We start from the raw sequence: 13,719 nt of genomic DNA, 5'->3' as shown, positions 1-13,719 counted from the left end.
AATGTATATTCTGTGGATTTGGGGTGGAGAGTTCTGTAATTGTCTATTAGGTTTGCTTGGTCCAGATCTGAGTTTAAGTCCTGGATATCCTTGTTATTTTCTGTCTCATTGATCTGTCTAATATTGACAGTGGTTGGTTAAAGTCTTCCACTATTACTGTGTGGGAGTCTAAGTCTCTTTGTAGGTTGTTAAGAAGTTGCTTTATGTATGTGGGTGGTCCTGTATTGGGTGCATATATATTTAGGATTGTTAGCTCTTCTTGCTGCATTGACCTTTTTACCATTATGTAATGCCCTTCTTTGTCTCTTTTGATCTTTGTTGGTTTAAAGTCTATGTTATCAGAGACTAGGATTGCAACTCCTGCTTTTTTTTACTCTCCATTTGCTTGATAAATCTTTCTCCATCCCTTTATTTTAAGCCTGTGTGTGTTCTTGCATGTGAGATGTGTTTCCTGGATACAGCACACCAATGGGTATTGACTTTTTAATCCAATTTTACAGTCTGTGTCTTTTGATTGGGGCATTTAGCCCATTTACATTTAAGGTTGATATTATGTGTGAATTTGATCCTGCTATTGTGATGCTAGCTGGTTGTTTTGCCCATTAGTTGATACAGTTTCTTCATTGTGTCTATGCTTTTTACCATTTGGTATGTTTTTGGAGTGTCTGATACTCTTTGTTCCTTTCTATGTTTAGTGCTTCTTTCAGAAGCTCTTGCAAGGCAGGCCTGGTGGTGATGAAATCTCTGAGCAATTGCTTGTTTGTAAAGGATTTTATTTCTCCTTCACTTATGAAGCTTAGTTTGGCTGGATATGAAATTCTAGGTTGAAAGTTCTTTTCTTTAAGGATGTTGAATTTGGCCCCCACTCTCTTCTGGCTTGTAGGGTTTCTGCCGAGAGATCTGCTGTGAGTCTGATGGGCTTTCCTTTGTGGGTAATCCGACCTTTCTCTCTGGCTGCCCTTAGCATTTTTTCCTTTATTTCAACCCTGGTGGATCTGGTGATTATGTGCCTTGGGGTTGTTCTTCTTGAGGAATATCTTTGTGGTGTTCTCTGTATTTCCTGGACTTGAATATTGGCCTGCCTTGCTAGGTTGGGGAAATTCTCCTGGATAATATCCTGAAGAGTGTTTTCCAACTTGGATTCATTCTCTCTGTCATATTCAGGTACACCTATCAAATGTAGATTAGGTCTTTTCACATAATCCCATATTCCTTGGAGGCTTTGTTCATTTATTTTTACTCTTTTTTCTCGAATCTTGCCTTGTCATTTTATTTCATTGAGTTGATCTTCAATCTCTGATATCCTTTCTTCTGCTTGGTTGATTCGGCTATTGAAACTTGTGTATGCCTCTCAAAGTTCTCGTGCTATGTTTTTCAGCTCCATCAATTCATTTATATTCTTCTCTAAGCTGTTTATTCTCATTAGCATTTCATCAAACCTTTTTTCTGGGTTCTTAGTTTCTTTGCCTTGGCTTAGAACATGTTCTTTTAGCTCATAGAAGTTTGTTATTACCCACCTTCTGAAGCCTGTTTCTGGTCAGTGCATCAGACTCATTCTCCATCCAGCTTTGTTCCCTTTTTGGTGAGGAGTTATGATCCCTTGGAGGAGGAGAGATGTTCTGGTTTTGGGTGTTTTCATCCTTTTTGTGCTGTTTTCTTCCCATCTTTGTGGATTTGTCTACCTGTGGTCTTTGTAGTTGGTGACTTTCAGATGGCATCTTGAGTGGAAGTCCTTTTTATTGATGATGAAGTTATTTCTTTCTGGTTTTTAGGTCTCCTTCTAACAGTCAGGCCCCTCTGCTGTAGGACTGCGGGAGGTCCACTCCAGAACCTACTTGTCTGGGGATCATCTGTGGTGGCTGCAGAACAGTAAAGGTTGCTGCCAATTTCTTCTTCTGTTATTTTTGTGCCAGGAGGATACCTGCCAGATGTCAGCCTGAGCTCTCCTTTATGAGGTTTTTCTTTGGATATATGGGGTTCGAGAGCTGCTTGAGGAGACAGTCTGTCCCTTATAGGAGCTCAAGTGCTGAGCTGTGAGCTCTGTTGTTCTGTTCATAGCTGCTGGGCAGGTACTTTTAAGTCTGCTGCAGCAGAACTCATAACCACCTTTTTTCCCCGGGTGCACTGTCCTGGGAAGGTGGAGCTTTGTTTATAAGTTCCTGATGTGCTGCTGCCTTTTTTCAGAGATGCCCTGCCCAGTGAGGAAGTAGCCTAGTCACAGTCTGCCAGCAGAGGCATTGCTGAGCTGCCGTGGGCTCTGCCCAGCTGCTGTTTGAACTTCCTTGCAGTTTTGTTTATAAAAGTATAGTTAGAACTGCCTCGGTAATGGCAGTCTGCCTCAGTAATGGCGGACTGCCTCTGTAATGGTGGACTTCGTTGGTAATGGTGGATTGCCTCGGTAATGGCAGACTGCCTCGGTAATGGTGGACTGCCTCAGTAATGGCAGACACCCTTCCCCCCATAGAGCTGTACGGTCCTGCGTCAAGTTGTGCTTGCTGTGAAACTCTTAATCCAGAGCATTTCAGATTGCTGGTCTTTGTGGGGGTGGGACCCACTGAGTCAGATCACCTGGCTTCCTGTTTCAGCCCCATTTTTTTCAGTTGAATGGGTGATTCTGTCTCCTATGCATTCCAGGTGCCAGTTGAAACAGCCACCCAGATTTGTGCGAGTTTTTGTGTGAAGACCTGCTGTGCCAACTGAAACAGCCGTGCTGGAAACTCGTGGCACTTTTCCACCCAGGAATCTCCTGGTTTGTGGGCCGTAAAAACTAGTTTGGAAATGCTGTGATCACTCACCCTCTGCGTTCTTGCTGGGAACTGCACTCCAGAGCTGTTCCTATTCGGCCAACTTGGATTGACTCTGCTTGTTCATTTTTTAAAAATTCCTTTTTGTCTTTGGAAGATTTGGTTAATTCAAAAGCCTTGTTTTCAAGCTCTGATATTCTTTCTTCTACTTGTTAAATTCTATTGTTGAAAGTTTCCAGTGTATTTTGCATTTATCTAAGGGCATATATCATTTCCAGAAGTTGTGATTGTCTTTTCATTATCATATCTGTTTCTCTGGACACTTTTTCATCCATATCATGTATTTTTAAATTTTTTTAAGTTGGTTTTCACCTTTCTATGGTACCTCTTTGAGTATCTTAATAACCACCTTCTGAATTCTTTATCTGGCAATTCAAAGATATATTCTTGGTTGGGATCCATCGTGGAGACCTAGTGTGATATTTTGAGAGTCTTATAAAACCTTGTTTTGTCATATTACCAGAGTTACTTTTTGTTTTTTTCTCATTTGGCTAGACTGTTTTCATGGAAAAATCTAAAACTCAAGGACTGTTGTTTAGATTCTTTTGTCCAATGCGTTGATCCCTTGATGTGGTGCTCTCCTCCTTCCCCTAATGACCAGGCTTCCTGAGAGCCAGAGTGTAGCAATTGTTATTATCTTTCTGGATCTAGTCACACAGTGGGGCTCCTGGGGTCCTGGCTGAGGCTGGAGAATATCTGCAAAGAGGTATCTGATATGATCTGTTTTCAAATCTCCCAGCCATGAATACCCCTACCTTCTCTAGTGCAGGTGGCAGAGGAGTGTAGTGAACTCTGTGGGATTCCTTGGTTGTAGTTTTGTTTAGTGCATTTGTTTTCTTGAATGGTGATTATACTAGCAGTGAAGTTGTCACATGGACAGACTCAGGACCTCTGATTAGCCATGGTGTTACAGGCAGTGGAATTAGCTGTTGTTTTCTCCTTGTTTGGAGCAGGGTTGTTGCTATGAGTTGCTGTGATGGCTTGAGTTAGTTGGCCTCTAGCCAGGAGGTGGCACTTTCAAGAGAGCACCAGCTGTGGTAGTAGAAGGGGGATATAAGCTTGTCCTATGTTGGCCAGGATAAATACTTGCATTTCTCAGGTGATGAGCAGGGCCACAGACTTCGCAAGTGTTCCTGTCTTTTGCCTTTGCCTACCAGGGCAAGTAGAGACAAACCATCAGTTGGGGACAGGGTTAAGCAAGTCTGAGCTCAGATTCTCCTTGAGCAGGGCTTGATGTGGCCACTGTGGGGGTTGGGGGGTAGTTCTCAGGCCAATGAAGTTATGTTCCCAGGGGGATTATAGCTGCCTCTGCTGTGTCATACAGGTCACCAGGGAAGTGGGGAAAAGCCAGCAGTAACAGGCCTCACCCAGCTCCCACAAAGCCAGCAAGGCCAGTCTCACTTTCACTGTACCCCACCAATAGCACCAAGTTTATATGTTGGCAGTCAGTGAGCAGGGCTGAGATTTTGCCCAAGGCTAAAAGCCTTCCTTCTGAGAAAGCAAGGAGGGATGTCAGTCCTCTCCTTTCCCCACCTGCCCACACCATCAGCTATGCTTCTGTGCTTGTATCTGTGCTTCCTGTTTGCCCCCTTCAATCCCAGATTCTACTCAGGAAAATTCATACTCAGTTAAAATTATTACAAAATTTAATTGTAATAAACTGGAAGCTTCCTTCACCCTGTGGCCCCTACCCAATTTCTCTGGCTGTCTTCTTCAAGGATCCCTTTGAGATAATAAAGCCAGTGATGGCTTTCCTGGGCTTGAGCTGGTGATCAGGATTGCTTACAGGGCTCTTCTTGCTGATGCTTCTACTTTTAAATGTCACTGAGCTCCTTAAATCCATTATAGCTCTAGGTAAGGTTAAATTATTTTCCCATGATCTGGATTTCCAGGTTCCTCAATGGGGATAAGCATTCAAAGGTGGACTTTCTCCCCCCTCACACTTTGGGAACTCACAGTTTTTCAGCTGTCTCCAGGATTTTGTAGTGGCAAGATGCTTCTTTGGGTCTGTGAATTCTTTCAGTTTTCCTGGTATGTCCCTGTGGTGGTTCTTGGAGCAAAATTCACAGTGTGAGTCTCTACACACTGTTCTCTCCATCCAAGTGGGAGCTGCACGTTAGTCCTGTAATCCCTCCACCATTTTCCCCAGCCACCTGTGTAATATTCTTTTAACTGGTGATAAACAGAGGTTCTGGGGTCACCGAACTTGCTCAAAGTCATACAAAGGTGGACCACTGAGCCTACCTCTCAACCTTAACAGCCATGGCATACCATCCTTTCTCAGTCACTTCAACTTACCTCTCTTATTTATTGTAATTTATCCTATGACCAAAGGTAAACAAAAGTTATACATCACTAAGGAGGAAAAGAAATGTCTTGGGAGACTACCATGCAGACCAATTTGAGGAGTATTTGGGAAGGGCAGCCTTCTTGGTGGAGGGGATTCTTTCTATTGCCACCTTACCAGGACAGAAGTCACTTAACCTCCTTGTGATCAGTGATCTTTGATGTTACTATTTGGATTGTTGTGGGTCACCACAAACCATGTTTATATAAGATGGTGATGTTAATCAATAAACATGTGTTCTGACTGCTCCACCAACCACCTGTTCCCCTGTCTCTTTTCCTCTCCTCAGATCTCCCTATTCTCTAAGAGGAAACAATGTTGAAATTAGGCCATTTAATAACCTTATAATGGCCTCTAAGTGTTCACGTGAAAAAAAGAATTTAATGTTTCTCACTTTAAATCAAAAAGCTAGAAATAATTAAGTTTAGTGAGGAAGCCATGTTGAAGGCCAAAATAAGCTGAATGCTAGGCATCTACATTCTTGAAGGCAATGAAAAGTGCTCCTCCAGTGAACACGCAAATAATAAAAAAGTGAAAAAGTCTTATTGCTGATATGGAGAAAGTTTGAGATCTAGATAAAAAATCAAACCAGCCACCAAATTCCTTTAAGTCTAAGCCTAATCTAGAACAAGGCCCTAACTTGCTTTAATTTTGTAAAGGCTGATAGAGATAAGGAAGCTGCAAAAGAAAAGTTGGAAGCTAGCAGAGGTTGGATCATAATGTTTAAGAACTAAGCCATCCTCATATATAAAAAAGCAAGGGAGAGCATCAAGTGCTGATGTGGAAGCTGCAGCAAGTTATCCAGAAGGTCTAGCTAAGATTATTGATGAAGGTGGCTTGGCTAAACAATTGATTTTTCAATGTAGATAAAATGACTTTATCAGATGAAGATGCCATCTTTCATAGCTAGACAGAAAAAGTCAATGCCTCACTTCAAAGCTTCAAAGGACAGGCTAACTCTCTTGTTAGAGGCTACTGCACATGGCAACTGTAAATTGAAGCCACTGCTCATTTACCATTTTGAAAATCCTATGGCCCTTCAAAATTATGCTAACTCTACTCTGTACTCTAGAAATGTAACAACAAAGTGTGGGTAATGGCACATCTGTTTTACAGTATGATTTATTGAACATTTTAATCCTGTTATTGAGACCTACTGCTCTGAAGAAAAGATTACTTTAAAAATATTACTGTTCATTGACACACATAGTCACCCAAGAACTCCAATGAATATGTAAAAGGAGATAAGTGTTTTTTCCATGCCTGCTTATACAACATCCATTCTGCAGTCTGCGGATCAAGGAGTAATTTTGACTCTCAAGTCTTACTATTTGAAAAATAAATTTCACAGGGCTGTAGCTGCCATAGATAGTGATTTCTATGATGGATCTGGGAAATATCAATTAAAAACCTTCTGGGAAGGGTTTATCATTCTAAATGTCATTAAGAACACGGGAAGAGGTTAAGATGTCACCATTAACAGGAGTTTGGAAAGAGTTGATTCAAACCATTATGATTGACTTTGAAGGGTTCAAGGCTTCACTGGAGGAAGTCACCACAAATATGCTAGAAATCGCAAGAGAATAAGAATTAGAAGTAGAGCCAGAAGATGAGGCTGATTTTCTGTAATCTCATGTTGAAATTTGAACAGATGAGGAGTTGCTTCTTATGGATGAACAAAGAATGTAGTTTCTTGAGTTGGAATCTACTCCTAGTGAAGATACCATGAACATTGTTTAAAAGACAACAATTAGAATATGACATAAACTTAGTTAATGTCATATTCTAATTGTTGTCTTTTAAACAATGCAGGGTTTGAGAAGACTGATTCCAATTTTGAAGGGCATTTATTTCTCACCCCATACAAAAATCAACTCAAAATAGATGAAAATTCTAAGTGTGAGACTTGAAGCTATAACACTACTAGAAGAAACAGGGAAAATGATCTAGGACATTAGTCTGAGAAGAGATTTTATGAATAAGACCTCAAACACAGAGGCAACAAAAGCAAAAATAAACGGGATTACATCAAACCAAAAAACTTTTGCACAACAAAGAGAACAATTGACACACTGAAAAGGCAATGTACATAATGAGAGAAAATATTTATAAACTATGTCTGTGACAGGGCTTAACATCCAGATATACAAGAAACTCAAACATCTCAACAGCAAAGAAATCAAACAATTCAATTAAAAACAGCAAATGATCTGAATAAACATTTCTAACAAGAAGATATACAAATGGCCAACAAATATATGAATACATGCTCAAAATCACTAATCACAAAGAAAATAAAAATCAAGACCACAATAAGGTATTATCTCCTCCCATTTAAAATGGCTATTATCAAAAAGACAAAAAAAAATCACAAATGCTGTTGAGGTTTTGGAGAAAAGGGCACTCTTACATGCTGTTAATAGGAAGGTAGAAGAATACAGCCACTATGGAGTAAAGCATAAAGTTTCCTCAAAAACCTACAGATAGAACTTCCATGTGATCTAGCAATTCCAATAGGTAGTTATCTAAAAAAAGGAAACTAGTACATCACAGAGATATCTACACCCCCATGTTTATTGCAGCACTATACACAAGAGTAAAGACATGGAATCAACTCGAGTGTCCAATAACAGATGAATGGACAAGGAAAATGTGGCATATATGCAGCAGGGAATACTATTTAGCCATAAAAAGGAATGAAATCCTGTCATTTGTGGCAAATAGATGAACCTGAAGGACATTATATAAAGTGAAATAAGCCAGAAGGAGAAAGTTGAACATTGCATGTTCCCCTTCATGTGGGGAAGATAAAAACCTCATAGAAGTAAAGATAATAGAAATTACTAGAGGCTGTGAAGGGTAGGAAAAATGGAGGAAACAGAGATTTGTTAAAGGAAACAAATTACAGCTAGATATGAGGAATACATTCTATTGTTCTATAGCACTGTAGAATTACTATAGTTAACAGCACATTAATTTTTCAAATCGCAGGAAGAGAGGATATTTGAGTGTTCCTAATACAAAGAAATGATAAATGTTTGAGATGATTGGTGTGCTACTTACCCTGATCTGACCACTATATATTGTATGTATCAAAATATCACTGTGTAACCCATAAATATGTACAAATTTTATGTCAATTAAAAATAAATAAAAATTTTAAAATTTGCTATCAAATATCATTGCATGCTACAGACAAGTCTTTCATGAAGGAAGTAAAGCAATGCAGCAAACTTCATTGTCCAAGTTTAAGAAATTACCACAGCCACCCCAACCTTCTGCAACCACACCCTGATCAGCCAACAGCCATCAACGTGGGCATAACCTTCCATGAGCAAAAAGATCAGGACTTGCTGAAGGCTCAAGTGATCATTAACAATTTTTAGCAGCAAAATTTTAAAAATTATCACATGTACTTTTTTTATATAGTGTTATTATATACCAGATAGACTACTGTGTAGTATAAACATAACTTTTATATATGTTGGTAAACAAAAACCTTTGTGTGACTTGCTTTATTGTGATATATACTTTGTTGATATCTTTGCTAGTCTGGAATTGAATCTGCAACATTCCTGTGGTATGCCTGTAATGAAAAAGGTATAATCTCCAGAGGCTGGAGCCCAGGATAATGGAGATAAATGTAGAAAGGTGGTACTCCCTGAGTGTGGAGTCAGACTACCTAGGCACCTTTTCTACTCCTAAGTAGTAGACCTTCAAGATTTCTGCCTGTTAGGATTTCTGATTTACTATGGAACAATGTCTACTACATGTCTCCTACAGTTTCCACTTCTGAATGAAGTTATTTATTGTGGCTTTTCTGTTCTCTTGTATATTGGGTGTGTAGGGGACAGATGATTTGTCTCTTTAGTACAAAGGTCTTCAGACCAAGAGAAGCCACATCTGGACCTGATAAAAAGATTGCTTTGCACAAATACCTTGATGAAAAGATTGCTGCATATAGCCCAGTATTTGATCTGAATTGTTCCCCCTCCAAAAATCATATATTGAAGCCCTAATCCCCAGTATGTCAGAATGCAACTGTATTTGGAGATAGGGCCTTTAAATAAAAAGGAAGTTAAAATAGTATCATATAGGTGGTCCCTAGTTCATCTTGACTGTTGTCCTCATAAGAAGAGAAGATTAGGACACAGATAGGCACAGAGGGAATACCACACAAAGACAAGGGAGAAAAGACAACTATTTACAATCATGCCAATATCTTGATGTAGCAATTGGACAGACTTTGGGTGACTCCTTGAAGAGGGCTGTGTGTGTATAATGTGTACACAGAGGCAAGTGGGTAAAAATTTTGTCATTATAAAAGCTGGTGGTGTTAGTCATTAGAGCTATTTATTGGTATCTCTTGTTCTTCTCTGTAGCAGTCATCTTCTGGGCTACACTGCGATGACAAAAGACTTCAAACTCTCAGTGGTTTATAAGAACAAACGTTCATTTCTCATGTGTTTTGCATGTTGATTGTAGGTAGACATTCCTTCACTTTATGTATCACCTTCATTCTAGAACAGAGGCTGCCTGAACAGCCCTTATTTGGGACATATCATTTTTGTATTAGGAAAAAGAACAATGACAGAACCATATGGTGGTTTTACATTTTCTCCTCAAATGTAACACATATCACTTCTGATTACATTTAATTGGCCAAAGCAAGCCATATGGCCAAGCCTGAAATTGATGAAATGGGCACATGTACTTGTTTCACAGTCACATAACAATGTATGGTGAAGGTACACAGTCCTCTTGCAGGACAGCAGCATGTAATTGGTACCAATAATACAACTCAAGGACATAGCTTAATTGCTCATTTAACCGTTCTAAAGTTAAGTGATTAGGCAAATTAAATATAAGTGGACAAAGTACATGTCATTTTTAAGAAGAAACCTTTAAAGACTATTGCCTGATTCACCCCTTTTTTTTCTTCCTGCTATGGGAGACAGTTGGGGGATGTTAAGTTTACATGTATTCTTGATGGAGAAAGGGGAGAAGAACTCTTGGCCAACTTGTGATGGACATGTAGTGTGAACAAGAAATTCATCTTTGCTTTCTGAAGCCACTGAGATTTTAGAGTTGTTTGTTACGACAGCATAACATAACACATTCTTTCTATGGATGCTAAAGTGATTTGAAAACCACTCAATGTCTTAAAAAAACTACAGGATAGAACACAGTCATACCCATTTATTGCATAGTTCTATGCACAATAAGTACTTGGCAACATCAGACAATTTCTCTCTCACATTCTTTTTATAACTACAGTTGCTTTTCTTTGTGAAAATGATTGCATCTATTGTGATAATTAATTCTTTCTTTGTGCTGCTCCTTATGGTAGAAGATACTGAGAAAGTTGTTTGCCTGTCATGCCTTCTGGAGAAATTGCTCCCTTTCTCTCCACCTGAGTGGTTGTGGTAAAAATCTCCATGTGATATAATGTTAATGAAATGGTAAGGGCACACTAAGTTGAGTGAACAAGTTTTTTCTGGGAAATTCCTTCTAGAACCAAGAGAGTGAAATAAACCTCTTGGTTTGTGCCTGGATTGTAATATCAAAGTTGACTGCTGCTGGCCAGCTTTCGCTGTGTGGTAGCCTATGGAGCAGAGGAAGCCAGGCTGCAGCTACAGGGAGAACAGGGTAAACATGCACAGCAGGGATGAAGAAGAATGTCAGGAACATTTGAGTTCTTGGGTCCAGTCTGACCTTGGTTCACATCTGAAGTAGCTAAAGATATATATCAGGTATCCACAAAATATGGACTGCAGACCAAATTTGGTCATTTTTAAATATAGTTTTATTAGAACACAGTCATACCTATTTTTTGCAGAGTGTCTGTGGCTGCTTTTGCACTATAATGGCAGAGTTGAGGAGCTGTGATAAAGCCTTATCGTCCACAAAAGCCTAAAATCTTTCCCATCACTTTTTTTTTAAGAAAAAGTTTGCTGATCCCTGATATACGCTCCCTCATCCTTTAAAACTGTACATTTTCGTATTTTTGTATAAAAATAGCAATTTATAAGTAAATGCCTCATATATACATTATACTTTCATATAAATTCATAGATATAATTTTAATAGGTAGCAGTACAGAATCAAAAATGATTGTACAGCAGTGATATAGGCAGTAATGAGTTTATGGAAGTATTTATTCAAGGCAACAGCATAAACAGAGTAGCAGGACAATTCCAGGTCAATTTGAATACTTGTTTGTGAGGAAGCATGAGAGTAAGTTAAAGCTGATATGAGAGTTTTGCAATTTAGACTAAAAAATTGACTTTAAAACTGGTTGGGAAAAGTAGCAGCTGGGATAAATGGAAGGAGAGGAATCATGCAAGTGACTCAGATATGGCCTTTCAGCAGTCATTCACCTACAGATGACAAATTCCAGGTTTGAGAGAACAGATTATTTGGCTACGAGAAACCATCAATAATGATTTGCGTGATCATCTCACCTTGGCTCAGTCCCCATTCCAACCAAATTATTAATACACACATTATTCTTCTTAAAGAAATAGAGAAACACATTCCATATTGCCAAAGAAAGGAATTCTCAGTGATTTATGCTGAAGTGCTCCTAGAACTTTTTTTTCAGTTGTGCATCATCAAGAAATACTAAAGACAAATATTTCATGAATCCAGAGGTGCTTCTAGTCAGCATCTGGAGATGATCTTGAGAATACAAATCTGTTATCATTTTTCACCACAGGTCTCAACTGTCAGAACGTGTAATAAACAAATCCAGCCAGAGGACGGAGGGGGGAGGCAGAAGGCACAGTTAACCACTGCAGCAGAAGTAGCAGAAATGAGGGTATGCTCGCTCTGTACCTACTTTTCATTACCCATCACTCTCCTTTTTCTAATAAATGTTTGGATGCTGAACATACTGCTATTGCTGATACTCTCCAAGGGTGTAATGTTTCTTTAAACTGTCATATGGAGAGGCAGCTTGGTATAATAGAAGAGACATGGGCTATAAAGTCAATCAAATATTTGTCCTGCTACTGAATAGCTGTGTGACTAAAAAATCCTTCACTCTGCTCACTATTTTTATGTCTATTAAATGGACTAATCTATAAAGCAGTAATGTGAGTGAAACTGTTAGCAGAGCCTAGAAAAAAAGTTGCTGTAATTATTACAAAACCATTCTTGCATTACCACTTTACCACTACACATCCACCAGATGATTAAATGAAATAGACATAAACTGCGTATCACTGGTGAGAATACGGAGCAAGTAGAGTTCTCATACATTGCTGGTTAGAGTGTGGAATTGGTACAACCCACTTTCGCAGTACTGACTAAGCTGAACACATGCTAATACTTAGCAATACTACTCCTAGATATGCACCCAAAATAACTGCTTACATATGTTAACCACAAACATAAACTAGATTATACAAAGCAGCACTATTCATAATAGTGTACAACTAGAAACTGTCCTAAGGCCCATCAATAACATAAGGCAGGTATCAGCAAACATTTTCTATAAAGAGCCAGATGGTAAATTTGCAGTCCAAGAGGCAAAACTGAGTTATAAGTTCATCATTAATGTTTCTGGTGCCCGGAGCAACAGTGCAAAGCAGTAGTACTACATATGGTCTCTGTTGTAACTACTTCACTTTACCATTATAATGTGAAAGTTCACAGATAATATGAAAATGAGTGAGCATGATATGTTCCATAAAGTTTATAGACACTGAAATTTAAATTGCATATGACTATGATGTGCCATGAAATGTTACTCTTTTGATTTTTTAAAGCATTGAAAAATGTAGAAAACTTTCTTAGCTTTCAGGCTGCACAGAAATATGAGGTGGACCAAATCTGGTCCATGGATTGTAGTTTGCTAACACTTTGTATAGCCACTAAATAAATTATACCTTCACACAGTGGAATACTATACAACGTTAAGAATGAAAAGAAAGCAAGTATACACAACAGTATGGATGAATTTTATGGATAAGTGAAACCATGTGAAAGAAGCTATTTATATAAATGCAATAATATACTTTTTGTATGATTCCATTTATATAAATTTCAAAAACAGGCAAAACTGACCTATGGTTTTAGAATCAGTATAGTGATTACTGAGTGGGGGATAGTGACAAAAAGTGGGAATGAAAGAGATTTTGGAGTGAATGGTAATTTCTATTTCTTCATTTGGCTTGTTCATTTATAAAAGTTCAATTCTTGTGATATGTATGCTTTTCTGTCTGTATATTATATTCAAGAAACACTGAAAAATTTCCAACCAATTCCATGCTTCAGTGCAGACTTTCTCTACTTCACATGAAATTGACAGATTTCTTGGTGCTCCTCCCAATTTTGTTACCTTATTTCCAATTTGTTACCTTATTTTCAATTTGTCCTTGGTTTTTTAGTAGAAAGAACAGCTGACATACAACACAGAGTCCTGTACTTAGAAATGAAGATCTGAGGCCGGGCGCGGTGGCTCAAGCCTGTAATCCCAGCACTGTGGGAGGCCGAGGCGGGTGGATCACGAGGTCAAGAGATCGAGACCATCCTGGTCAACATGGTGAAACCCCGTCTCTACTA

Source organism: Cebus imitator, unplaced genomic scaffold, assembly GCF_001604975.1.
Source record: "Cebus imitator isolate Cc_AM_T3 unplaced genomic scaffold, Cebus_imitator-1.0 Scaffold163, whole genome shotgun sequence".
NCBI lineage: Eukaryota > Metazoa > Chordata > Mammalia > Primates > Cebidae > Cebus > Cebus imitator.
This window is presented reverse-complemented; position numbering follows the sequence as displayed.